The following is a 26586-nucleotide window of genomic DNA, read 5'->3' on the forward strand; positions in this document are numbered from 1 at the left end:
GTGTATGCATTGTAAGTGAGTGCAAGTGACTGTGTAGGTCAGAATGGGGAGCTAGCATCCTCACAGCCAGAGTTATAGGCAGTTGTGAGTTATCTGATGTGGGTGGGTGATCAGAACTGAACTCACATCTTCTGTAAGAGCAGTATGTGCTTTAAGTGACGAGACTAATTGGGCCTGGTTAGGTCATTGTATGTATGTATGTATGTATGTGTTATATGCATATGTAAATACGTATATATGCCAGTGTTTTCTAAAAAAATACTTGTAAAAGATTTTATTTTTTAGTTGCTATGTGTGTCTCTGTGTGTTAATGCGAGATCATGAATGTGCATGCAGTGCCTGTGGAGGTCAGAAGAGGTCATCAAATCCCTTGAAACTGGAGTTATAGGCAGTTATGAGCTGTTCTTGTCTATTGCAAGAGCAGTAAGTGCTGCAGTCATAAGCCGGTCTTTTCTAACAAAGAGTATGTGGGAAATTCTTGAGAGGAATTCATCTCAAGCTTTTGTATCTCCCATAAGATTTTGCACATAATGAGCACTTATTGAGTGCTGGTTGAATAGTAAGGTTTTACAGATATCATGCACACTGATGAACACAATCATCAAACACGATTAAACCAGACTGTTATCAGAATGAGATTGAGAATCACCAGAGATTTCTGCAATTGTATACTATCCATTTAGCCGATATGTATTTACAGCTGTCTACAGGCATGGTGGAGACACAACAAATTATACATATCAGCCAGGGATGTTACTACGTCTTTAATCCCAGCTCTGGGAAGGAAGAGCTAGGTGAATCTATGTGAATTCCAGGTCAGCCAGGGTTATATGGTGAAACCCTATCTTTTAAAAAAGATATATTATATCATTAAAACAGAGAATTTACACACAAAGGTCCACCAAAATATGATAATCTAAGAAATCAAACAGTGTGGTAGGGTCTCTTGAATTCGAAGGACTTGGAGATAGGAAGCATGTAATGTGTATTCTTCCTGACAGCCTAGTCCCTGTGCCACATCAGTCCCAAATGAACACACAGGATGCTATATTAATTATAAAGCTGTTGGCCATTTGCTATGGTTTCTTAATGGCTAATTCTGACTTAATTATTAACCCATAATTACTAATATATATTTTTATAAGGTCTTATCTTACCAAGAACTCCAGACATATGCCCTCTCCTCCTGGGATCACATGGTGACTCTCTATTCTTGACTACATTTCCCAGAATCCTCCTCGACCCACATATAGACTGGATCTTATCCCCTCAGTTAGACCTATCTCTTCTATCCTGGGAGCTCTTACAGACACATCCAAGGGATTGCCTTACCCTGGATGTTTTTTCATTGAATCAATTTGACAATAAAAATTAAACGTCACAATTCCCTATAAGAGTCATCTTTATATAATCATCCCCTCTGACTGTGGTTAGAAGTCTTGAATTTAACAATATGCTTGGACTAATAGCAGAAAGGAGATTATCCTGGGTGGGCCTGGTCTGTTCAATCCAGCCCATTAAAAATAGACTGTTGCTCATCACCGTATCCTGGCCCACAACTCCAGCAGAAGCCCCCTGCTCCACCAGAGGTTAAGCGGGCAGCAAGAACCTCACATAATCCCCCAGCTTGCAGACCATCAACACTCCCTCAGTGCCCACCCTGACTACCCTCAACTGCTCATTCTCTCCTGTTACCATATCTTGGCCATATCTCTGGTGGAAGCCCCTGGCCATACCAGAGGCCATGCTGTGCACCAGCACTCCACACAGACAGCTAGTGACCACCCCCACTCTCTCAGTTCTCACCCATCCTACCCTAAACCACTTCTCCCTTTCTTGTCCCCCAGCTTTACTAGAGACCATGGTGGCCACCAGAACATCACACTGCTCAAGTTCTGTTCCCACTAAGTGCTTGCCCAGCTTACCCCTAATCTCTTCATCTCTTTCTGTCATCATAGCTCAGCCCCAAACTCCTGTAGAGGACCCATAGGACCCAATTTGGGCAGAAAGCCTCTGCTTGGCCAAAGACCATCGGAAGTCCAGCTCTTAACTTGTCTCGCCAGCAAGAACGACGCGGCACACTTAGGATCCTTCTGCAGAACAACTTTAACGCGTCTTGAGAGGGAGAGCATAAGCTTACAGAGCGGAGACCCGGGGAGCGAAAAGCCCAACCCTTATACAGCTCAGCAGTCCCCGCCTCGGACGTGTCATCTCCTGACTGGCTCCTGCTCGTCAGCCCATATGACGCCACGGGAGAGGCAGAGAGTAAGGGATGGAAAAGTAGCAGGCACATGCGCACCAAGGTTGTTTACTCCAACTGACAACGGGTGTCGGCGCCATCTTGTAACGGAGAATGTGAGGGCGGCTCCCCACATTAACTCAGGTGGAGATCCTCACTTAACCACAGGACATATTGGCCAGAAGACCAGAGAGGAAACTCATCCAACAAAGATAAAGACAGAAGTTAGCACCTAGACCTATAATCACTCCCAAATTCAAATGCCTAGATGCATAAGAACACAATCAATAACAGCCAGGGAAATATAAAAAACTAACACAGCCCAGGGGTCCTACTATAGCAAGTCATGAATATTTCAGTTCAGCAGAAACGCAAGAAAACAACCTTAGATTCAACTTCATGAACATGATAAAGGCCCTTAAAGAAATATAGGAAAAGACAAACAAAAAATTGGAGGAGATGAATAAATCCCTGAAAGCCAAGAAAAACAAGCGAACAGTTGAAGGAAAGAAAACTGTTCAAGACCTAAAAATGGAAATAGAAGCAATAAAGAAAACACAAACTGAAGAATTATGGAAATGGAAAATCTAGGTAAGAAATAGGAACTACAGATGAGAACAGAACAGCAACAACAAAATAAAAGATGAAAGATGTTGAAGGTACAATAGAAGAAATAGATACATTGGTCAAAGAAAATGTTAAACATATTTAAAAAATTCCTGCAACTATCTCAAGGTGACATCTCAGAACCACCGATATTCCTAAGCACTCAAACACGGCAAGCCGTTCTCATACATACCTGGTGTAGGAGTATCAGGAAAAAAAATAGGTAATAAAAATAACTATATAGACACATTCCTCTCTCCACCTGAGGCAGCAGAGCCCTTTTCTGTTGATTCGTGTTTGATCATTTTGATAGTTTTCCTCCCATCATTTCTGCGTTCTCTGGCTTTTTGTTTTCTTGGCTGAAAGCAAAGGTGACAGTTAGGTATGTGCAGGGGCCTGTGATTTGGACCCATCTATTTCTGTGTTTTAGTTATTAAAAAATTCTGTACACAAAGGGACACAAAGGTGTTGTTTGCATTCTTAGTGTGTCCAAAGCTGCGCTTGGCATCGAGAGCTGGAAGGGTGTGTCTCCCAGTGGGTTTCCTTCCCAGTTTGTCTGGAGAAGAGGGGTGTGTGGGGTCCCTGCAACTGAGTGTCTGAAGAGCAGCCAGGAGAACAGCCAGTCCCGAGATGCCCTGTCCTCAAAGCACAGAGAGCAGTCTTCATGTAGCCATAAGGCATGAATGCCCCTCCCCAGCTCATACTCCCTCTGGGACCCGCTATGTGCTGGCCTGGGTGTGTGCCTTCTTTGTCCCACTGGCCATCAGTATTGGGCTGGTTTGTAAATTTATTTATGTCAGCTCAACCACAGTATTTAATATGATTCATGTTTTCTTGTTTATTTATCCAATCTGTTTTGATGTGCTCCCCCACTGAGATAATTTCCACATTTCTGACTGTTACAGACTTCCTACTACCTCTACGAATCTGCTGTCTCCTTGTTTCCTCATGGGATTTTACAGTGTTGCGTCTAATGTTCCTTAGACAATAAAGGGTTTGGTTGTCTACACTGTGTGTCTCCCCTGCCCTTCAACCCTGCACTCTTCCTGGTCCTTGTCTTGCTCACTCGGCCTCACTCCTCCACCTCTCACCTCTTAGTCTTTCTCCTACCTCTTCTCTCACACTTCCTCCTCGTTTCAAATGCGAATAACACGTACGGAGTTCATCAGAATCTCTTAGGTGATTTAATCTGTTCTAATTCAGAGAATGAAGATTTAAAGTCACGACTAATAAATCGGTGGATTCTAATGGTCCCACCCCTGGAGAGTTGCCCAGGGTACCTGTCGCCGCCGTGTCTGCTGGCTCTTGGGAGTCTCTTCAGTCTCTTAGGTGGAGGCAGCTCAGCCCCCCCACACAGTACAGTTTCCAAGTCAAGTGGGTTTTACCTTTTTGGTTCTGAAAATATTAGATAGTTTAAAGAAGTTTCCCTATATTTACTTATTTATTTTTAAGTCTAGAAAGACACTGGTTTCTGAAAATTAGGTGCTCCAGGAAGTACAAGGTCACTCCATAAAAATAAAAGAGCACCAATGTTCCAGTGGACTGTAGAGTCACCTCTTGTGATTGGCTGCTGTAAGGCACTGGGACTGGAGTCTCACCCCTTCCAGGTGCCTTGTTCAGCACAGCAGGTGGCCGTCTACCTCTGCCATCTCCAGGGCAGGTAGCCCTGGTCTTTTCACCTCCTTGGAGTCAGGAGGGTGGCTGCTCTCGAGTGAGATGACAGTGTTTTCCGGTGACACCTGAGGGTGCGATTCTCTAGGAAGGAAGTGCTCCCGGGCCTGTTAGAGACTTGGCCAACCTCTGTAAGACAAGACCCCTCCCTGCCACACATGCAGAACATGATTTGTTTTTCAATGCTTACTAACCTAGCAACTTCTAATAGCAACTTTTATTTGCTGAGAGAAAAACAAAAACAAAACTAAAAGAAAAGAGCCCTGCCAACTAGGCCTTCTAGGACACTGGTGATTGCTGCAAACTGCAGAGCCTGCATGCAGTCACCATCAAGCAAATGTTCTTCACCAACTTCACTAATTAGTCTTTGAGAGGGTAAGATGCAGAAGACCATAGTGTTTGTATTTCTTTCTAAAGTTTTAATTTATAATTTTGTATGCTTTATTTTAGAATTTGTAACTATATTGATGTATTTAACCATTTCTGAGAAAAAATTCAATGTTACAACTGTGTGATAAAATATATTAGATAAAAAAATTCCTAACACAAAACATTCATGAAATCTGGGACACCATAAAAAGACCAAGCCTAAGAATAATAGAAATAGAAGGAAAAGATTCACAGTTTAAAGGGCCAAAAATATTTTGAACAAAATCTTAAAAGAAAAAATTTCCTAATCTAAAGAAGAACATACCTATAAAGGTACAAGAAGTTTACAGAACACCAAAAAGATTAGATGAGAAAAAAATCATCTTGCCACATAATTGTCAAAATACTAAGTACACAGAACAAAGAAAGAATACTAAAAGCTGCAAGGGAAAAGAAGGCCAGGTAACATACACAGGCAAACCTATTAGAACTATTCCTGACTCCTCAATGGAGATTATCAAAGCCAGAAGATGTCTTGCAGATTCTAAAAGATCATAGATGCCAGCCCAGACTACTTTACACAACAAAACTCTCGATTACCATAGATGGAGAAAAAGAGCTGTTCCATAATATAGTCAAATTTAAAAAAATATCTATCCACATATCCAGCCCTAAAGAAGGTACTAGAAGGAATACTTGAATGGAAGATTAACTATTCCCATGAAGACACAAGAAATAATCTCATACCAACAATACCAAAAGAATGGAAGCACACTCTCTCTCTCTCTCTCTCTCTCTCTCTCTCTCTCTCTCTCTCTCTCTCTCTCTCTGTCCCACCATCACCACCACCAATAAAATAACAGGGATTAACAATCATTGGCCATTGATATCTCTCAATATCAATGGATTAAATTGCCCAATTAAAAACAGAGACTAACAGAATGGATGCAAAAACAGGATCCATCCTTCTGCTGCATTCAAGAAACATGCCTCAACATCAAGGATAAACATTACCTTAGACTAAAGGGTAGAAAAAGATTTTCCAAGCAAATGTACATAAGACACAAGCTGTTCTAGCCATTTTAATATCTAACAAAATAGACTTCAAACCAAAATTAATAAAAAGACACAGGGAAGGACACTTCACAATCATCAAAGGAAAAATAATCCACTAAGATAACCTTTTAGTTCTTTTTAACATCTATGCACCAAATGCAAGGGCACCCATGCTTGTAAAGAAAGACTACCAAAACTTAAGTCACACATTAGCACTCTTACATCGATACTGGGAGACTTCAATACCACACTCTCACCAATGGACAGGTCATCCAGACAGAAACTAAACAGGGAAATACCAGAGCTACTAGATGTTCTAAATCAAGTGGACCTAACAGATATCTACAGAACACTTCACTGGTAAACAAAAGAATATACCTTCTTGTCAACACATCATAGAACTTTCTTAAAAATTGACCACATACTCAGTCACAAATCAAGTCTCAATAAATAAAAGAAAATTGAAATAACTCCCAGTATCCTATTAGACCACTGTGCATTAAAGCTGTATTTCAACAACAAAAAACTTACAAACTCATGGAAACTCTGCAACTCTGTACTGAATGAAAATATACTGGGTCAAGACAGAAATAAAGAAAGAAATTAAAGACTTTCTAGAATTCAATGAAAATGAATACACAACACACCACAAATCATGGCACACAATGAAAACAGTGCTAAAAGGAAAGTGCTTAGCACTTAGTGCCTACATGAAAAAATTGGAGAATCTCATACCAGGAACTTAATAGCACACCTAAAAGCTCTAGAATAAAAAGAAGAAATCACCTGTGAAAGAGTAGATGGCAAGAAATAAACTTAGGGCTAAAATCAATAAAATAGAAACAAAGAGAACAATGCAAAAATCAATGAAACAAAGAGTTGGTTCTTTGAGAAAATCAAGAAGATAGACAAATACACAAACCCTTATACAAACTAACCAAAATTCAGAGAGAGAATATCCAAATTAACAAAATAAGAAATGAAAAGGGGGTCATAACAATAGACACTGAGGAAATCCAAAGAATTATTAGGTCATATTTTAAAAACATATACTCCACAAAATTGGAAAAACTAAAAGAAGTGGATAATCTTCTTGACAAATATGATTTATCAAAGTTAAACCAAGATCAGATAAACAATTTAAATAGACCTAAGAAAATAGAAGCAGTCATTAAAAGTCTCCCAACCAATGAAAGCCCAGATCCAGATGGCTAGGCATTGAATTCTATTAGACTTTCAAAGAAGAGCTAATGCCAATATTCCTCAAATTAGTCCACAAAATAGAAACAGTCACTGATATAATACAGAAATTCTGAATTTTATTTAAATAATATGCTTGAATTTAGAGTAGGAGAGCTAATCCAACTCCAAAGCCAGCTTCCGTTAAATGAATGGGGACTGAGGTATGTGAAGAAAGAAAGATAAAAGGGTACTATGAAAAAACAATATAGAGAGATTTAGACTTTGATACCACACAGTGAGTTATTGTTTGTTTGATGGTCCTCAGGGTAGCTATTCATTCTTCTTCAGGAATCCATATGTCCAGTATTCTTTGCTGAGTTTACCTGTGAAGACAAAAAAACAAAACACTTCTCTTTCCTTTTAGGAGGTCATTTTACCCATGTTAGAATATGAATTTGTAGATGAGCTGTTATCTTCCTCCTCCTGAGATGGCTTCTGTTCTGATCGAATCTTAATTAATTTTGATGGAACCCAAAGCTTTTCTTCTCCTGTGGAAACAAAAGGATAACCCCTTCCCCCAACGTAACACATATCCTGGTTTCCAGACTGAGGTCATAACATCCTTAAAATACACTGATTGGTTCAGTTCAGAAGTCTTCTCTGTAGTCCAGTGTCTTTCTGCTGCAGTTTGTCCTTTTTCATCAGCATTAAGAAAATTCAATGTTAGTAAAGCATTATGTAACCTGTGTTTAGGGGTCTTTGTTCTCCCTGGCTGTTTATGAAGCATCTCTTTTAAGGTTCGGTTAGATCTTTCAATCACTGCCTGTCCTGTGGGATTGTAAGGTATACCAGTTGCATATTTTATAATTATAATATTTGAAAAATTGTTCCAATTTACTGGAGACATATGCCGGAGCATTGTCAGTTTTTATTGTTTTAGGTATACCCATAACAGCCATCACCTCTGTCAGTATATGTCTTTAGTCATGCCTAAAGTGGGTGTGGTTAGTGGTGTGGTAAACCGCTCTTTTTATTACCTCATCTGTATGTGCCTCTAGTAAGTCACATGGTTAATGGCGGCACACGGCTTCCTCCTACAAGTCACCCTGGTACCCAAACCATACAAGGATACAACAAAGAAAGAGAATTGCAGACCAATTTCCTTTATGAACATACTTGCAAAAGTAACCCAATAAAATACTTACAAATGTAATCCAAGAACACATCAAATAGATCACCCACTATGACCAAGTAGGCTTTACCTCAGAGATGCGGGAATGATTTAACAAATGAAAATCAGTAAAGGTAATACAACATACAAAAAAAAACTGAAAGAAAAGACACATGATCATCTTACTAAATCCTAAAAAAGCTTTTGACAAAATCCAATATCCCTTCATGACAAAAAGCCTTGAAGAGATTAGGTATACAAGGAACATACATCAACATAATGATGACAATTTATACCAGGCCTGTAGCCAACATGAAATTACATGGAGAGAAACATAAAGTAATTTCACTAATATTGGGAGTAAGATAATGTTGTCCACTTTCTTCATATCTATTCAATATAGTACTTGAAGTTTTAACTAGAATAAGAAGACAATTGAAAGTGATCAAGGGGATACAAATTGGAAAGTAAGAATTCAAAGTATTGTGCCATGACCAGCAGGGCACAATGGGTTCGAGCCTACGGGAACCTGGAATGAATGAGACAAAAGACAAGAGAAGAGATGGACAGCAAGACATGTCTGATCAAGCTGCCATTTAATGAAAGTTCTGTACAGGCTTAAATAGGGGAATGTGGCTTTGGTCATGGGCGGAGGTTGTTAGACCGGAGATGCTGGGAAGTGAGACATCCTTCTAGCTTCCTTTTCCAGGGAAATGCATGCATTTCTCCAAAAACTGCTAAGTAACTAATAATCATGTTATAATTTACAGACCCATAGAAACCAAGGAGCAAGGTGGGTTCTTGGAGGAATGCATGCATTTTCCTGGAAAAGGAAGCTAGAACAGATTTTATAGGTGTACTGGGGGCAGACGAGAATAGGAACAGGAGTGATTAGGTATGGGGGATGGAGGGAGAGAGTATGAAGAGAAATGACTGGAATTGGAGGGCATTTGTGGGGCAATGGGGGAAACCGAGTGTGTTGGGAAGTCCCATGCATCTACAAGGATGTTCCTAGCCAGGAATTCTAGTAATGGAATATATGAAGCCTTATCCAGCCATCATTTGTAACCAGGCAACTTCCTCTGGTGGGACTGGGACACCAACCAAACCACAAACCGTTGACTTGCAGTCTGTCCTGCCTGCAAGATATGCTGAGGCAATGGTGATGCAGAACTTGTGGGAGTGGCCAACCACTGGGTGGTCTAATTTGAGGCCCATGCCTCTTGATTAAGGGAACTGATGACAGCTTATGTTGGATGATCAAGAACCAGAGCCAGATAGAAAAAAAAGATGTCTATGAAATTATTCCTGGTGATATTCTGCAAGATCTGTGCCTAGTTCAGTTGACATCACAGGAGCTTCCTCTGGCAGCTGATGTTAGCAGATACAGAGACCCACAGGCAAACATTAAGTAAAGAGAGATCCCAAATTGGTGATCTCCATTGGATCCCTCCCCTCCCTTTGGAGCTCAGGGAACCCTGTGGAAAAGAGGGAGGAAGATTGTAGGAACCAGAGGGTGAAGGACACCAGGAGAACACAGCCCACAGAATCAACTAAGCAGGGCTCATAGGGGTCCACAGAAACTGAAGAGGCAATCAGGGAGCCTGCATTGGTCTGCACTTGGTCCTCTACCTATATGTTATGGTTGTTAGCTTGGTGTTTTGTGGGACTCCTAACAGTGAGAGCAGGGGTGTCTCTTACTCTTTTGCCTGCTCTTGGGACCTCTTTCCTGCTACTGGGTTGCCTTGCCCAGTCTTGATAGGAGGGTTTTGTGCCTAGTCTTACTGTATCCTGTTATGCCATGTTTGGTTGGTATCACTGGGAGGCCTGTTCTTTTCTGAAGTGAAACAGAGGAGGAGAGTAGATGTGGGGGAGGAACTGGGAGGAGTGGTTGCAAGGGAGGCTGTGGTTGGGATGTGAGAGGAATAAAAAATTATCTTAGGCCAAGGGAAGGTGTTTGGATTTTATTTCTGTACAATGGGAAACTATTGAAGATATCTGAAAGAGGATTAGAAATATTATTTAGTTTTACATGTATGAGTGCTGCCTGTGTGTATACATGTGTGCAATACTCATGGAGGCTGGAAGAGGGTAGTTCATTCCCCGGAACTGGAGTTACATATAGTTGTGAACTGCTGAGAAATGAACCTTGGTCTTCTGTTAAATCCATCAGTGCCATTAATCAATGAGCCTTTTCTCTAGCCCTAGCAGAGCAGGATTTTAACCAGCTTTGAAACTTGATTTTAATGGAGTTTGGAACATGTCATCCCCAAATGCACCACTTTTGCCTGTTGATTACTTAAAGTTAAAAAAAATCAAAAAAGAGTTAATGTAAAAAAAAAGCCCTTATTTTGCCTCAGCTGCCTAAAATAAAGTATAATTTTCTCTTACAATAAAGGAAATGTACCTTTATAAAAGAAATCTCCATTAGTAAAATTATCTGTGCAAGAAAGAGAGCTACTATGATAAAACTCTCATTGCCTGAGACTTTCATCTACATAATAAGGTAATTTCATTCACCATGCATTTCATCTTCCTTCCTTCATATAATTTGCTTCTAATATCCCATATCTTAGTCCATTATTGTTGCTATAATAAAATAGCCAATTCTCAGTAATATATAAAAAAGAGATTTATTTAGCTCCATAGTTCTGGGCATGCAAGTGCATGGTGTTGGCATTTGCTTAACTCTGGTGAGTGTTATATGGAGTATATATGTGTGTGATCACATAGTGAAACAAAGCCAAAGGGAAGCTGAGATAGCAGAACTTGTCTTATAAACAACTCATTTCACGGGAAACTATCTAGTCCCATAAGTGACATATTAATGTTCTAACTATACTACCACTATCTTTTTTTAATCATTTTTTATTTTAATTTTAAATAGCTTGTTTTACATGTCAATCCCAGTTCCCTCTCCCTCCCCTCCTCCCGCACTCCCCTTCCCCCCCCCCTCCCACCCTATTGCCAAATCCTTCCACATAGGGGATATCTAGAGTCTATCATTTCACTCTGGGTAGGGTCAAGGCACTCCCCTAAGAGTCCAGGCTGAGAGAGCATCTCTCTTTGTGCTATAGGCACACGAAGACTGTTTGTATTCCAGGGATAGACACTGATCCACAGCTCAGGGCCCCATAGGTTGCCCAGGCCTTCTCGCTGACACTCACATTTGGGGGGTCCAGATCAGTCCCATGCTGGCCTCCCCACTGTCGGTCTGGGGTCCAAGAGCTCTCCCCTGTTCAGATCAGCGGTCTCTGCTGGTTTTGCCAGCCCATTCTTTGCCAATTTGCTCATCACTCCTCTCTCTCTGTCACTGGGTTCCTTGGGTTCAGTTCAGTGCTTAATTGTGGGTGTTTGCCTCTGCTTCCATCAGTCACAGGATGAAGGCTCCCGGATAGTTATAGACATCAAGTTCATTATCAGGAATGGGCATTCGAGGTGGTCTCTCCACTATTGCTTAGCTTGCCAATTGGTGTCATCCCTTTAGATCACTAGAGGTCACTCTGGTGCCTGATCTATCTTCGATCCTAAGATTCCCTCTTCCCCCTATTCTACCCCCATCCTCTCAACTTCCTGTTCCCCCATGACCAACTCTCTTCCTCTTCACCCCCTCTCTTCTTCCCAGGTCCCACTCCCCACCACCCCTCGCCGTGTTCCCCATCCATTCAGAGGATCTTGTCTCAATCCTCTTCTCTTGGGTACTATGCATATATGCATATCTTTTAGGTTCTTAGCTGTTTCCCAGACTCTCTATCAGTGGAAGTGCAGACTGGCACTATCCTGATCCATGTCTAAAATCCATATATGAGTGAGTAGATACCATGTTTGTCTTTTTGCGACTGGGTTACCTCACTCAGGAAGGTTTCTTCCAGTGCTATCCATTTCCCTGCAAATTTCAAGATTCCATTGTTGTTTTCTGCTGAGTAATACTCCATTGTGTAAATGTACCACATTTTCTTTATCCACTCTTCAGTTGAGGGGCATCTAGGTTGCTTCCAAGTTCTGGCTATTACAAATAATGCTGCTATGAACATAGTGGAGCAGATGCCCTTGTTGTATGAACTTGCCTCGTTTGGATATATGCCTAAGAGTGGAATTGCTGGGTCTAGTGGTAGATTAATTCCCATTTTCCTGAGGAATCTCCATACTGATTTCCAAAGAGGCTGTATGAGTCGGCACTCCCACCAGCAGTGGAGGAGTGTTCCTCTCTCTCCACATCCTCTCCAGCATAAATTATCTTCGGTGTTTTTGATTTTAGCCATTCTGACAGGAGTAAGATGGTATCTCAGAGTTGTTTTGATTTGCATTTCCCTGATGGCTAAGGATGTTGAGCACTTTCTTAAGTGTCTCTTGGCCATTTTAGCCTCCTCTATTGAGAATTCTCTATTTAGCTCTGTAACCCACCTTTCAAGTGGATCCTTTGGTGTTTTGGAGACTTGTTTCTTGAGTTCTTTGTAAATTTTGGAGATTAGCCCTCTGTCAGATGTAGGGTTAGTGAATATCTTTTCCCATTCTGTGGCCTGCCTTTTTGTCTTTTTGACTGTGTCCTTTGCCTTACAGAAGCTTTTTAGTTTCAGAAGGTCCCATTTGTTAATTGTCGATCTCAGTGCCTGTGCCACTGGTGTTATGTTTAGGAAGTGGTCTCCTGTACCAACTCGTTGAAGAGTATCTCCCACTTTCTCTTCTAAAAGTTTCAGTGTGGCTGGATTTATGTTGAGATCTCTGATCCATTTGGACTTAAGTTTTGTAAAAGGCGATAAACATGGATCTATCTGCAGTCTTCTGCAGACCAGTACCCAGTTATGCCAGCATCATTTGTTGAAGATGCTTTCTTTTTTCCATTGTACAGTTTTAGCTTCTTTGTCAAAAATCAAGTGTTCATAGGTGTGTGGGTTAAAATTAGGGCTTTCGATTCGGTTCCATTGGTCTACCTGCCTATTTTTGTGCCAATACCAAGCTATTTTCAAGACTATAGCTCTATAATAGAACTTGAAGTCAGGTATGGTGATGCCTCCTGAAGTTCCTTTATTGTATAGGGTTGTTTTGGCTATCCTGGGCCTTTTGTTTTTCCATATAAAGTTGATTAATGTTCTTTCCAGGTCCTTGAAGAATTGTGATGGAATTTTGATAGGAATTGCATTGAATCTGTAGACTGCTTTTGGCAAGATTGCCATTTTTATTATGTTGATCCTACCAATCCAAGAGCATGGGAGATCTTTCCATTTTCTGGTATCTTCTTTGATTTTTTTATTTAAAGACACAAAGTTCTTGATATACAGGTCTTTCACTTCCTTGGTTAACATTATTCCCACATATTTGATGCTGTTTTTGGCTATTGTAAAGGGTGATGTTTCTCTGATTTCTTTCTCAGTCACTTCATCATCTGTATATAATAGGGCCACTGATTTTTTTGAGTTTACCTTGTATCCTGCCACATTGCTGAAGGTGTTTATCAGCTCTAGGAGTAACCTTGCGGAGTTTTTTGGGTCACTTATGTAAACTATCATATCATCTGCAAATAGTGAAAGTTTGACTTCTTCTTTTCCTATTTGTATCCCCTTTATCTCCTTTTGTTGTCTTATTGCTGTAGCTAGAACTTCAAGTACAATATTGAGATATGGAGAGAGTGGACAGCCTTGTCTTGTTCCTGATTTTAGAGGAATTGCTTTGAGGTTTTTCTCCATTTAGTTTGATGTTAGCTGTTGGTTTACTGTATATTGCTTTTATTATATTCAGGTACGTTCCTGTTATCCCTGATCTCTCTAGGACCTTTATCATGAAGGGGTGCTGGATTTTGTCAAAGGCTTTTTCAGCATCTAGTGAGATGATCATGTGGTTTTTCTTTTGCAGTTTGTTTATATGGTGGATTACATTGATAGATTTTCTAATGTTGAACCATCCCTGCATTCCTGGGATGAAGCCTACTTGATCATGGTGGATGATTTTTCTGATGTGTTCTTGAATCCGGTTTGCGAGTATTTTATTGAGTATTTTTGCATCAATGTTCATGAGGGAAATTGGTCTATAGTTCTCTTTCTTAGTTGTGTCTTTGTTTGGCTTGGATATCAAGGTAATTGTAGCCTCGTAGAAAGAGTTTGGCATATACTACCACTATCTTAAAGCTTTCATCATCTCTCAATATTACCACACTGAAGGCCACACTTCCAGCACCTAATAAATCTCTGGAAGACATGTTCAAACCATTATCTCACCAGAATAACCTATTCTTTTGTATGATTTTGTATGTCCATTTACTCAATGATCACATTGTGCGTGTGTGTGTGTGCACGCGTGCACGTGTGCATGCATATGTGTATGGACACACACATGCCACAACTTATGGGAGTTAGTTCTTTCCTTCCTCATGTGAGTCCTAGGGATTGAACTTGGACATCAAGTTTAGCAGCAGGTGGTTTTACCTACTGAGCATTCTCTACATCCAAGCATCACATTTCTCTCAGACTCTTGCACATATTTCCATACTGAAAATAATTTTTCTCATATTAACCTGTTTTTAGTCAATTTAATTTGTGTAACAATCAAATAATTTGGATGATTAAGGGGACGTGGGAAGGGGAAAAACACTCTTTAGACTCTGGTTATATTACTTGATGGCTGAGAGTCAAAATGTCAACATGACTAACAAAATCAAGTTTGCCCACAGAAACAACATTCCTTTTTCTAGGAGATAGTCCCAAATAAGGATGGTATTATTAAAAAAATGGTCTCCGGAACGTTATGCCTTTTAGCTTAGTTGTATCAACACTCCTCTTTATTTTCTCAACACAAACAATGTACCTCCTCAGCCTGCCTAACAATTTCACTTACAAAAGAAATTCTGTAAGATAAGAGAAATAAGTAAATCATTTCATATTTTTTCTTGATTTTTTTTAAAGTAATCTTTAAACAACATTGTCAATTACATCTTTTGGGCAATGTAATGTCAAAAGTCTCTCTCTCTCTCTCTCACACACACACACACACACACATTGCTAAGATAGTGATGAATGGCTCTAACTTTTGAAGAGCCTGCACTCATGTCTTGAGTGTGTACTGTCCCTTTCATAATTCTTTATTTTAAGTTTCCCTCCTTATCCTCCACAGTTCTTATATCTGAAGCATGTACTCACCTTCATCTCTATTCACTAAATAGACTCATCCTGGATTTCTTTTCAGGGGCTTATTCAAGGCTCCAGTTTTACCTGGGTGGAGGAAGGACTTCCTCAGGCTATTGGCAATAGTCCAATCGCATCACCCTCCTACTACCACCACAACCTGTCCATCTCTCTGCACTATTCCCAGTGTTTAGAACAGTACCTGATGTAAAGTCATTTCTTAATATTTGATTTTTAAAATGTCACTAATAATTGTTGATCTTGGAATCAAATAAACTGAATTTTTGCATAACTTATTGCGTTCTGAGTGAAACCATTGATTCAATGAGCCTCAATTTTCTACTTGGATATTAAACACCATACACTAGTAAGTACTTAGAGTATTGAATGATCTTGTGTGAGAGTTAGAACTGGGAGAATTTGAAATCTTATCATTGTTCACAAAGATTACATTTCTTCAGCGCAAACAAATGTAGTTGAGGGATGTGGTCAGTTCAATATACAAAGGAGAGAGAGGAAGAAGGCAGAGAGAATACAAGAAGGTGTCTTAGGGTTTTATTGCTGTGGAAAGACACCATGATCATGGCAACCCTTGTAAGGAAGGCATTTAATATTTAATTGCGGCTTGCTTAGAACTTCAGATATTTAGTTAATTATTGTCTCAGTGGGAAGCATGGTGGTATGCAGGAAAACATGATGCTGAAGAAAGAGTTGAGAGTTCTGTATCCATGTTGGCATGTAGCAGGAATTGACAGCTACACTGGCCAGGCTTGAAATTCTGAGACCTCAAAGTCCACCCCTTAGTGACACACCTCCTCCAACAAAACCACACCTATTCTAACAAGGTTACACCTCCCATGTACCACTTCCTATGGGCCTATGGGGGTCATTTTTATTCAAACTATTACATTCTATTTCCTGGCCATCATAGGCTTGTAGCCATATTATAATGCAAAATGCATTTAGTCCAATTTCAAAAGTCCCCATATTCTATTACAGTTTCAAACTTGTTTAAAAGTCCAAAGTCTTTTCTGAGACTCATGAAATCTCTTAACTGTACTCCCCTATAAATCAAAATGAAAAAGCAGATCACATACTTCCAACATATCTGACATATAAGTCACAGGATATACATTACCATTCCAAAGGGGAGCATAGTGAGGAAACACTAGACAGAACTAAGTCTGAAAGCAAGCATCTACAAACTCTGCATCTCCATGTCAGATGCCAAAGTCTCTTCAGATCTCCAGTTCCTTTCAGCTTTGTTACTGCAGCACACTTCTCTTTCTTGCACTGGTTCCTGATAGCAGCTCTCATTGGCAGGTATCCCACAGCTCTGGCATCGCTAACATTTTGGGGTCTCCAAGGCAATCCAGGCTTCAACTTCACAGCTTCACACAATGGCCACTCTGGGACTCCATGCAGGGATACCCTTGACACATTCCTGGCTTCAGGGGTTTTCCTTAGTCTTAGAGGGAGATTCCATAACCCCTTTCTTCTGTCTTTGACTATAAACTCAGAACCACGTGGCTTAAGTTGCCAAGTTCTGCTGCTTGCTGGGGCTGGAACACAGCCCTCATTCAGTTACATCTTCATCAGTTTTCTGTTTTAGATGGTTTCCTTCACTGCCTAAACTTGGCTGTCCTGAAACTTGATCTGCCTTCCTCTGCCTTCTGAGTGCTAGGATTAAAGGCACATAGTACCACACCTAGCACTAACTTTCTCTTTAATTCCTTCCCCCCTTTTAAAATTCAAACCACCATAGAAGGTATGATTATTATTGGTACCAGTATTAAAATATAGTTTCAAACATTTTAAGTTGAGAATCCAATTTGGGCCAGTGATTAGATTTTTAGAATGAACTTAAATGATTTAATGCTGAATTGACATATTTATTGGGTTATATGATTCTGATATTCAAAGAAATATAAACACTCAGCTAAAGGTTCCAAAGGCATCTGTCAGAAATGATCACCAGAAAATTTATAAAACCTTTTTGAAGTGGATAATTATCTATTAGGGGGAGAAGACTTGGATATTTTCCCTTTTGTAACCATCTTATATTGCTTCCTTAATGCTGACAGTAGTTAGAAATTTAACCTAAATTTATTTGAGCAAAATATATGGGTATGGGAAGAGTTAATAGTTATCTCACTTTATATAACACAGTTGAGAAAGACTGGAATCAGAACAGGTGCGTGTGTGTGTGTGTGTGTGTGTGTGTGTGTGTGTGTGTGTGTTCACACATATGCAGAATACTCTTCCTTCTAGTCTGATAAGAGTCTGTGCAAGTGTTTTTGATCTGTGGTGCAGTTGCAGATGACAGTGGGGTTTTAGAGTACCACTCTGTTCTTAGCCCCTTAATAATAGTAACCCTAACTAAGACAGAAGCAAGCCCCATACCTTAATTTTGAAATGTTTCCTCTGATGATCTCCAAGCAAACAAAGGACTAAACACTATTTTTTTTCCATTCTGGGAACCCAGGGCCTCACACATGCTAACTTTTTCTCCAATATATTGTAAATAGTATTTATTAATTATTATTGCTGTTGGTGGTGATGTTTTTGGAGGCATTGGTGATGTTAGTGGAGTGTGTGTGGGGGAGTGAGGGTGTGTGTGTGTGTATATGGGTGTACATGCCACTGTTAGTAGATGGAGGCCAGAGGACAGCTTTGTGGTGTTGGTTCTCTCATTCCACATTTGGGTTCTGGAAATCAAAATCAGGATGCCAGGCTTGCTGGGCAAGCACTTCTACTTGTTAAGCCATCTAATGGGCCCCAGTCCTTCACTCTTACCAATGCTCTATGGCTGAGCTATACCTCTAGCCCTCCAATCTTACAGAATATAAACAGAGTCTGTCTTATGCTTTGTGAGTGTGGGCTAAATCAGGATTTGGAAGTACATATAAAGGGTGAGGGGATTGGGCAGTGGCTGGAGAAGACTTTGTTTGGATTCCTTATTGAAATGCAAATGTCCTGGGAACCTGTCATACTTTAAATTCTGATCAGTCAAACAAAATTACTGAGATCAAAACCTAGAATGGTGGGATGAGAACCAGGAAGAGAAAAAAGAGGACTGATGTCAGAAATGGTAGACTGGTGTCAAAGGGCAAATGTTGACCCTCTCCAAGTTGGCCTGGAGCCGTCTCCTTCACTCAAGACTCAGGAGGTCGTGCATGATGGCAGAAGAGGGTTGGAGTAGTGTGAACAGTGCTAAGGTTACTTACACTAGTTACTGACTTGCTATCTTGTTTTGCATTGAATAATATTTACCTGATCTGCTCTTTTGCCATTTCTCTCTGGTGTCCAAAGACTACAAAATTGTTTTCTCCTGTTTTAAGGTTGTATTGGAAGACCCATCTCTTCATTGTCTCCCTTCCTGCTCTCAAGGCTCCATTGAGTTGGCTCACAGAACTGAAGAGGCCCCATATAAAAGATTAGCCCATTCCCTATGGAGGGATACTATTTCAGCCCAGACACACTGAGGAGGGCCTAGGCCCTCCCCCAAATGATGTGACAGACTTTGATGACCCCATGGAAGGCCTCATTGTCCTTGGGGAGTAAGTGGAGAGTGGTTGGGGAGTTGGTAGGGAGCATGGAAGGATGGGAGGGAGGGATTGATATGTAAAATGATTGTTTCTTTAAAAAAAATGATTGGTCCATCATGGGAAAATGTCTGATGCAGGTGAGCAAAAGGAGCAATAAATGTTAGTAGAAAATAATCCCTTATATTTTTCTCTTCTTGGTTTAATGGCTTGGAACTCTGAATTCAAATGATAAAGGCATATTACCAGGAGGGGAAAGCCAATAGTTTTAAGAAATGGTACCCAGGAAGGAGACAGGTGATTGAGACTTATATCCTGTTTTAGGCTTTTATGAGGAATGGTTGGGGCAAGTTTTGGGAAGGAGATCAAAGCAGCATGGTAAATAAGGACAGTCATACTATGTAGGTAATAGAGTCTCAGGTGATAAGAATGGTTTCTAATCATTATGTTATATGTATGGGGGCTTTGTCTGCATGAATGTTTGCTCACCACATGCAGACATGGTGCCTGTGGAGGCCAGAAGAGGGTGTTTGATTCCCTGGAACTGTAGTTACTGAATGTGAGCTGCCATGTGGGTGCTGGAAATGAAACCCAGGTCTTCTGGAAGAGCAGCCAATCCTCTTAATCACAGAGACATTTCTCCAGTCCCAGGAGATGTTTTCTACAGTAATTTGATTGTTTATATGAGATATTTTTACATGCGAAATTTAAGAGGAAAAATTTTATACTCTCATTCAGGTAGCTAGAGGTCTTCTATTGTTACTGTTATTGAATGTCTTCTTTTCTGTAATTCAAAAGAATCCATATGCCAAAGGAGTATATTTTAGGGCAGCATATTGTTTTTTAAATTTTATTTTATTTAATTAACATTTTTCATTTATTTTACATACCATCTACAGTTTTCCATCCCTATTCCCCCCCCCCGTGATTCCTATCTACCTCTTCCCCATCTACCCGCTCCCCATCCACTCCTCTGTCTTCTTTCAAAAAGGGGCAGTCCTGCTATGGACCTGAACAAAACATGGCACATCACGTTGAGGTAGGACTATGCTTCTCCCCTTGCATCAAGGCTGGGTGAGATAATCCAGCATGAGGGACAGGTTCCCAACAGCCAGCTAAGTGCCAGGAACAGGTCCTGATATCACTGCTAGGAGCCTTTTAAACAGACCAAGCTACACAACTGTCAGGCACATGCAGAAGGACTAGGTCAGTCCATTGGAGGCTCCCTAACTGTTGATCCATAGTCCATGTGCTCCCACCAGCTCAGGTCAACTGTCTCTGTGGGTTTCCCCATAATGACCTTGACCTTTGGCTCATACAGCCAATCCTTCTACCCTTTCTTCAGGAGGACTCCTAGAGCTCTGCCCAGTGCTTGGTTGTGGATCTCTGCATTTGCTTCCATCAGTTACTGGATAAATGCTATCTGGTGACAATTAGGGTAGTCATCAATCTGATTCAGTAGATGATGGCCAGTTCAGGCGTCCTTTCCACTATTGCTAGGAGTCTTGGCTGGGGTCATCCTTATGGATTTCTGAGAGTTTCCCTGGCACCAGGTTTCTCCCTAATCCAGAAATGGTTCCCCCTATCAAGATGTCTCTTTCATTACTCTTCTCCTCTGTCCTGTCCCCAACCCACCGTCAGTAGCCAGCCTGTCAAACTTGCTCCCACAAGTTCCCATTCCCCATCCTCCCACCCCTGGCCCCAGTTTATCCAGGAGATCTCTTCTATTTCCCTTTCCAAGCATCCCTCTTTGGATCTTCTTTGTTATCTAGCCTCTCTGGGGCTGTGAATTGTTGGATTTTTATCCTGTACTTTACTCCTAATATACACTTATGTGTGAGTACATACTATGTTTGTCATTCTGGGTCTGGGTTACCTCACTCAGAATTATTTTTTTCTAGTTCCTTCCGTTTGCCTGAAAGTTTCATGAGCTCATTCTCCACTGTGCAAATGTACCACATTTTCCTTATCCATTCTTTGGCCAAGGGGCATCTAGGCTGTTTCCAGGTTCTGGTTATTATGAACAATGCTGCTATGAATGTAGTTGAGCAAGTATCCTTGTGGCATGATTGAGTATCATTTGGGTATATGCCCAAGATTGGTAGAATTGGGTCTTGAGGTAAGTTGATTCACAATTTTCTGATCAACTGCCATATTGATTTTCAAAGTGGCTATACAAGTTTATTCTCCCACCAGCAGTGGAAGAGTGTTATCCTTACTCCATATCTTCTTCAATATTTCCCTGACCTGCAAAGCACAACAGGGTTCGAGCCCATGGGAACCTGGAATGAATGAGACAAGAGACAAGAGAGATGGACAGCAAGACAGACCTTCCAATCAAGCTGCGTTTAATGAGAATTTCGTACAGGCTTAAATAGGGGAAATGAGGTAGGGGGATGGGGCAGAATAATGCAGGAGAGTGAGGGAGGGGTTGTTGCCTAGTAACCAGGACACTGAAGATAAGCAGGCAACAGGTATTGGCAGAGTTAAAGGGTTGCAGAGGGTAGAGGTTAAGTGATCTAATTGTGGAATGTTTCCTTCTTGCCATTGGCTATTTCCTTTGAGCCCAAGTTCTATTCATTAGGAAGCTGGGGAGGGGATGGATTATTCTTTAAAAAGACTGACTATATTTATTTATTCCCAACAATTCCTCCCTTTTTTTCCAAGTAAGAAGGTGAGCTATTGACACTATCTCACCACAAGTGGGAGTAGGGATCCTGGTTCTCCTGTACGGTATTGTGACATATATCCTGCAGCGCGCTAACCCAGCCTTTGCAGGCAAGCTTGCTTAGGCCCATCACGATGCCCTTTTGTGGATGGAATGGTTTTTATGACATTGACTTTCATGCAACCGGGTATACCCCCATGAAGCCCAGGATAGGTACCTTTGACAGCCTCTTCATTGCACCCACACGGTGCACCTCAGTGGGAGACGATTTAATTTTGTCAAAAGCAGAAGGAGGTCTCCTAGGAAAGTGGCCCCCTCGATTGTGGGTTGTCACCTTCTAAAGGTGTGGCCATGATCCTCGAGGTCAAGTCTGTGATAGTGAGTTTGGGTAGGCTTTGCTGTCAGGAAGTTGATTTGTTGGCTGATAAAGTCAGTTAACCTCTTGATGGCCCCAGGGCCAAATATGAGAAAAATTAAAAAGCCAGCAAGTCATCCTAAAATGGAAGGGAGTAGGGTGGTAAACAAAGGTGAGGCTGAGAACCAATTTTGGAACCAGCCTAATTCCTGTTCCTAGGTCATACTGTGTATTCTCACTCCTGTAACCTGTGCAGAAGCAGCATTCCTCTTTAAGGGCTGCGCAGATTCCTCCTTGTTTGAGAGCCTAAGGAATGAAATCCTAGTGCCTGCTCCAGTGGCTCCCAGCCCCAAAAGCACATCTTGTTTTAGAATAATAGTTAAGGTGGGGAACTAATTTAACTAAAATGTAATACATAGGGGCAGAATTTAGGAAGAGTGAATAGATACAGGTAGTAATGACATCCTGACAGGCCCACCGGTTCTCAGGGATCAGATAAGCGGAGTTAGTATTGGGGAAGACAGTGAGGTTGCAGAGGTGGGGATGAGTTGAGGGAATTTGGAAACTGGGCAGGGGAGGGGGCTATGCAGAGTCAGGAACACTGGTCCAGCATGTTTCACTGGACCAAATGTTTTGGAAGCCACAAAGCTTTGTTCTTTTCCTGTAAGGAAACACGAACATTCCCTCTACCCCAAATTAGGTCTTTTCCACTGTTTTATGTGGAGACAAAGGTGATTTTATAGCCATTTTGCAGGCTACATGTGACTAAGGTTCATCACAATTGTATCCCATATTGGCCATATCGAGGTGGTAACAGTGTACATGGATGAACTGTGCTGTCGCAGCGTCAATCTGGTTTTTAACGAAAGCCATCAGTTTGTTAAAAAGAAAAGGTCCTAGCGACAGGAGGATCAGTAAGCCAAGCAAGGGGAGGAGATAGGGTAGAAGTCCACTCTAGGCACTTGAAATGGGCCGGTGGAATAATTCTCTGCAGCGTTGTTCAAGTTACTCCTGGTGTTTCTTGATTTGGTCTCAAACAATGCCTGATTTGTTGGTATAAAAGCATTTTTCCTATAAAGTCAAACAGATGCCTCCCTTGTCTGCTGTAAGCAAGTCTAGGCCACTCCTATTTTGTAGGACCACCTCAGCCAGGGAATTGACCTGATCCTGAAGGTCTTGTACTGACTTATAAATTGTGTTTACATCGTCAGCAAGCTGTTGGGAGAGCTTTGAATATGTACTGAGGGCAGTTCCAAGTCCAGAGGCACCCGTGGCCAGGGCTCCAGTTACCCTGAGCCCAATAAGAAGGGGAATAAACTGAATTGCTCTTTTTGTCTGGGAACAAAATAATCAAAGCTGGGTATAGAAAGAGGCTCATCTCCTGGAACTAAATCTACACCAGGAAGGAGAGCGGTAAGGACGCATAGTCCTGTCCAGTTGGCCACTTCATTTCCATAAGCAAAAATTTGCCCAGACCCTCGACAGAGAGTTGTGGTAACTTTAGTCACTGAAGAACAGGAAGTGAATTATGCTTCCCCTGCATCTACATCAAAGTTATTGTTTTGAATATGTTTGTAAAAGCAGGAGGAAAAATTAAACCCAGTGGGTTGAATCTTAAAGGGGGTACCAAGAGAATGACTAGTTGGACAGAGAAATTTTGTAGGGGTGGAATGGTCAATGGCCAGGAGGCTTCTAAAGTTAGACATAACCAAAAATCTTCTGCCAGTCCAGGGTTAGATGTATTTAAGGCAGAATGAGTAGCAGTTAAGATATCAAAGTTTTGAGGATCTATATCAATACCTATAGGTTTGGGGAGTAAAAGGGGGTGGATGTGAATTTGTGGGGTCATGGAATCAATCATGTGTCGGATCTGAGTGTGTACCTGAACTTCTCGTACTGCATCAGTGGGATCTCCATCAGAGACATGAATGGGAGCTACTTTATTCCAACAGGCTGGTTTTCCCAGAGGGGCATGGCAGGAAGCCCGGGCATATTTATAATTGCCAAAAGTCTGGGGCGTTACAGACCAATTGCTGCCTACACTACCAGAGTAGTAAGAGTGGGGTATGGCTATAAAGTATGTATAGCCATCATGTGTACATTCTTGGAATGAGCTATAGCACCTGGCATTCGTCTGTTCTATAAAATAACATCCGGATGGACATGGCCCTGGCTGCCCATTGACAGGGGGGCACAATTTTTGGCTTTTTAATGCATATCCACCTCTGATCATACCCTCCAGCCAGCTGTGGGGAGGCCTCTAAGTGTGCTGTTTTATCTCCACAATTATCAGATCAGGTATAGGTCCCGAGTTTGATTTGGAAGCCTCCTTTGCAATCACATAGGGGCCCAAACAGGCTCAGCAGGAGCTTATCTGGGTTGACAGGTTCTCCAAATCCTGTTTCTGTGAGGGGATGGGTAGAAAGAGGGCTTGGATTAGCATCTGAAAGGGAAGAGGAAAGAACGGTCTCAGGGAAAAGTTTGTTAGCCTCCCTGGATGATGTTATGACATTGGTTATGACAATCTTTCAGGGAGCCACCTTGGACCTCCTATTTCTTGATCATATACACAGGCTGTACCTCATCCCCAGATTAGGACCTTGCAGTTAAGGGGTCCCACCATTTGACATGGCTTGTTCTCTAGCCTGGTCCCTGGTAATTTTGTATGTATAAAAGGCATAGGGTTTGAGCATTGAGGTGATGGAGGGAAAGCGCATGTTGGGCACAGGAAAGCGGGTCAAGGAGTAATGGAAAAACCTCAGTGTATGTGGCAGCATCTGCAATGGCATTTCCTTTGGAGAGGGGTCCAGGAAGGGAAGTGTGGGCACACAGGTTTCCCACGTAGAAGGGGCAACTCCGGGCAGTTATAAGTGAGTGTAATTCAAAACACAAAGTTGAAGCATTGGTAGATGGCTTAATAAAGGGAACTGTCTCTAATAGGGGAACAGAGCAGGCAACATAAGCACAGTCAGTAAACAAATTAAATGGCCTTGTGGGGAATTCTTTAAAAAACTTAACAGCATATAGCTCTACTAATTGAGCCAAGGTATAGGGTGTTTGAAAAGGGGTAGCCAGGTTATCAACAACATAGGCAGGTGTCCCATTAACAGAACCATCAGTGAAAATTAGGAGCACGTCCTCAAGGGGTGTGGGGGAGGTCACTTTTGAGAAGACAAAGGGGTGAAGATTAGCAAACTGAATGAATGGATCAGATGGGTAATTATTAGGTGTACTACCAGAGAAGGAGGCAAGAGCAATAGGCCATTCCTCAATGGTTTGGAGAAGCTAGTCTAGCTGCTCTCGTCCACAGGGTAGAATTAATGAATCGGGTTCCTGCCAAAATACTGGCTGCCAAGTGTTCTGGCTTTTATAAGTAATTGAGCCACGAGGAAAGGGTAAGTAGTGAGAATCTTTTTGGGAGAAGCAGGCAAATACACTCAGAGTAAGGGAAAACCACGTTTTCGAGTGGGAGAGTTTTGCCAAAACACACCAGTGGGGGCATGAATTGTAGTGCAGACAACAAAAAGTAGGGGTAGGGAATAGTCAACTTGCCAAACTGACTGTTAATAGCTATGTTAATGGAGTTGAGTGCATGCTTGCCTCTGTTGTTAATGTCCTAGGTGACAGGGGGTTGGGATCTCCATTTAAGATATCATTGAGGGGTAGTAAAACGCCTGGGGGCAGCCCAAGATTTGGCTTTAACCATTGGATGTCTCCAAGAAGTTTTTGCAAGTCATTTAAGGTTTTTAATTGGGAAGTCCGTAATTGAATATGTGGTACATAGAAGGTGGGGCAGTCTGAACTTTATCAGGCACCACCTGTAGACCCCAATGGCTGAGACTAATTTTAAGGTCATGAAAATAATCAAAGAGAAGATCCTGTTGGGCTTTGGCTAAGAGGATGTCATCCATATAATGCAGAATATAAACAGAAGTCCACCTTTATACAATGGGGTCAGCATCAAGGTCCACAAATTTTTGGCATAGAGTGGGACTATTGGCCATGCCTTGAGGCAAAACCCTCCATTGATAGTGAGGCATAGGGTCCCGAAAAATTGGTTGAGGGATACTGAAGGCAAAGCAAGGCATATCTTCGGAATGTAAGGAAATAGTAAAAAAAAAAACAGTCTTTTAAATCAATAACAACATTGAGGTATCCAGAAGGAAGGGCTACAGGGGATGGGAGGCCTGGTTGAAGGGCCCACATAGGGAACATGACCTTATTGATGGCTCTTAAATCTTGAAGAAGTCACCACTTTCCCGACTTCTTTTTTATAACAAAGATTGGGGTATTCCATGGGGAGTTTGTGGGCTCTGCGTGTCCAGCATCAAGTTTTTCCTGCACTAACATCATTGCTATCTCTGTTTTTCCCTTATTTAAAGGCCATTGATCAACCCAAACAGGGTCTTCAGTTTTCCAGGAAATCTTATCTGCCTGGGGAGCAGGAGTGTCAATGGCCATTAGGGAAAAGGTGAAGGAGGGGCAGCTCCTAATCCTGATCTATCAGGTCTACTGATAACAGGCATGGGCATTTTTATTCCCTGGGCATTTTTGTCTACGCCCTTTCCTTGAAGGAATCCTTGATTAAACATTTGTTTGGTTATTATCT

At 41.4% G+C, this 26586-nt stretch overlaps 1 pseudogene; it reads right to left on the minus strand.

Annotated features, from left to right (window-relative positions):
- Positions 1 to 24694, minus strand: part of LOC101832066 — a 53115-nt pseudogene extending 28421 nt beyond the window's left edge.
- Between the last annotated feature and the right edge of the window lie 1892 nt (positions 24695 to 26586).

Source organism: Mesocricetus auratus, unplaced genomic scaffold (genome assembly GCF_017639785.1).
Source record: "Mesocricetus auratus isolate SY011 unplaced genomic scaffold, BCM_Maur_2.0 Super-Scaffold_100033, whole genome shotgun sequence".
Classification (NCBI taxonomy): Eukaryota; Metazoa; Chordata; class Mammalia; order Rodentia; family Cricetidae; genus Mesocricetus; species Mesocricetus auratus.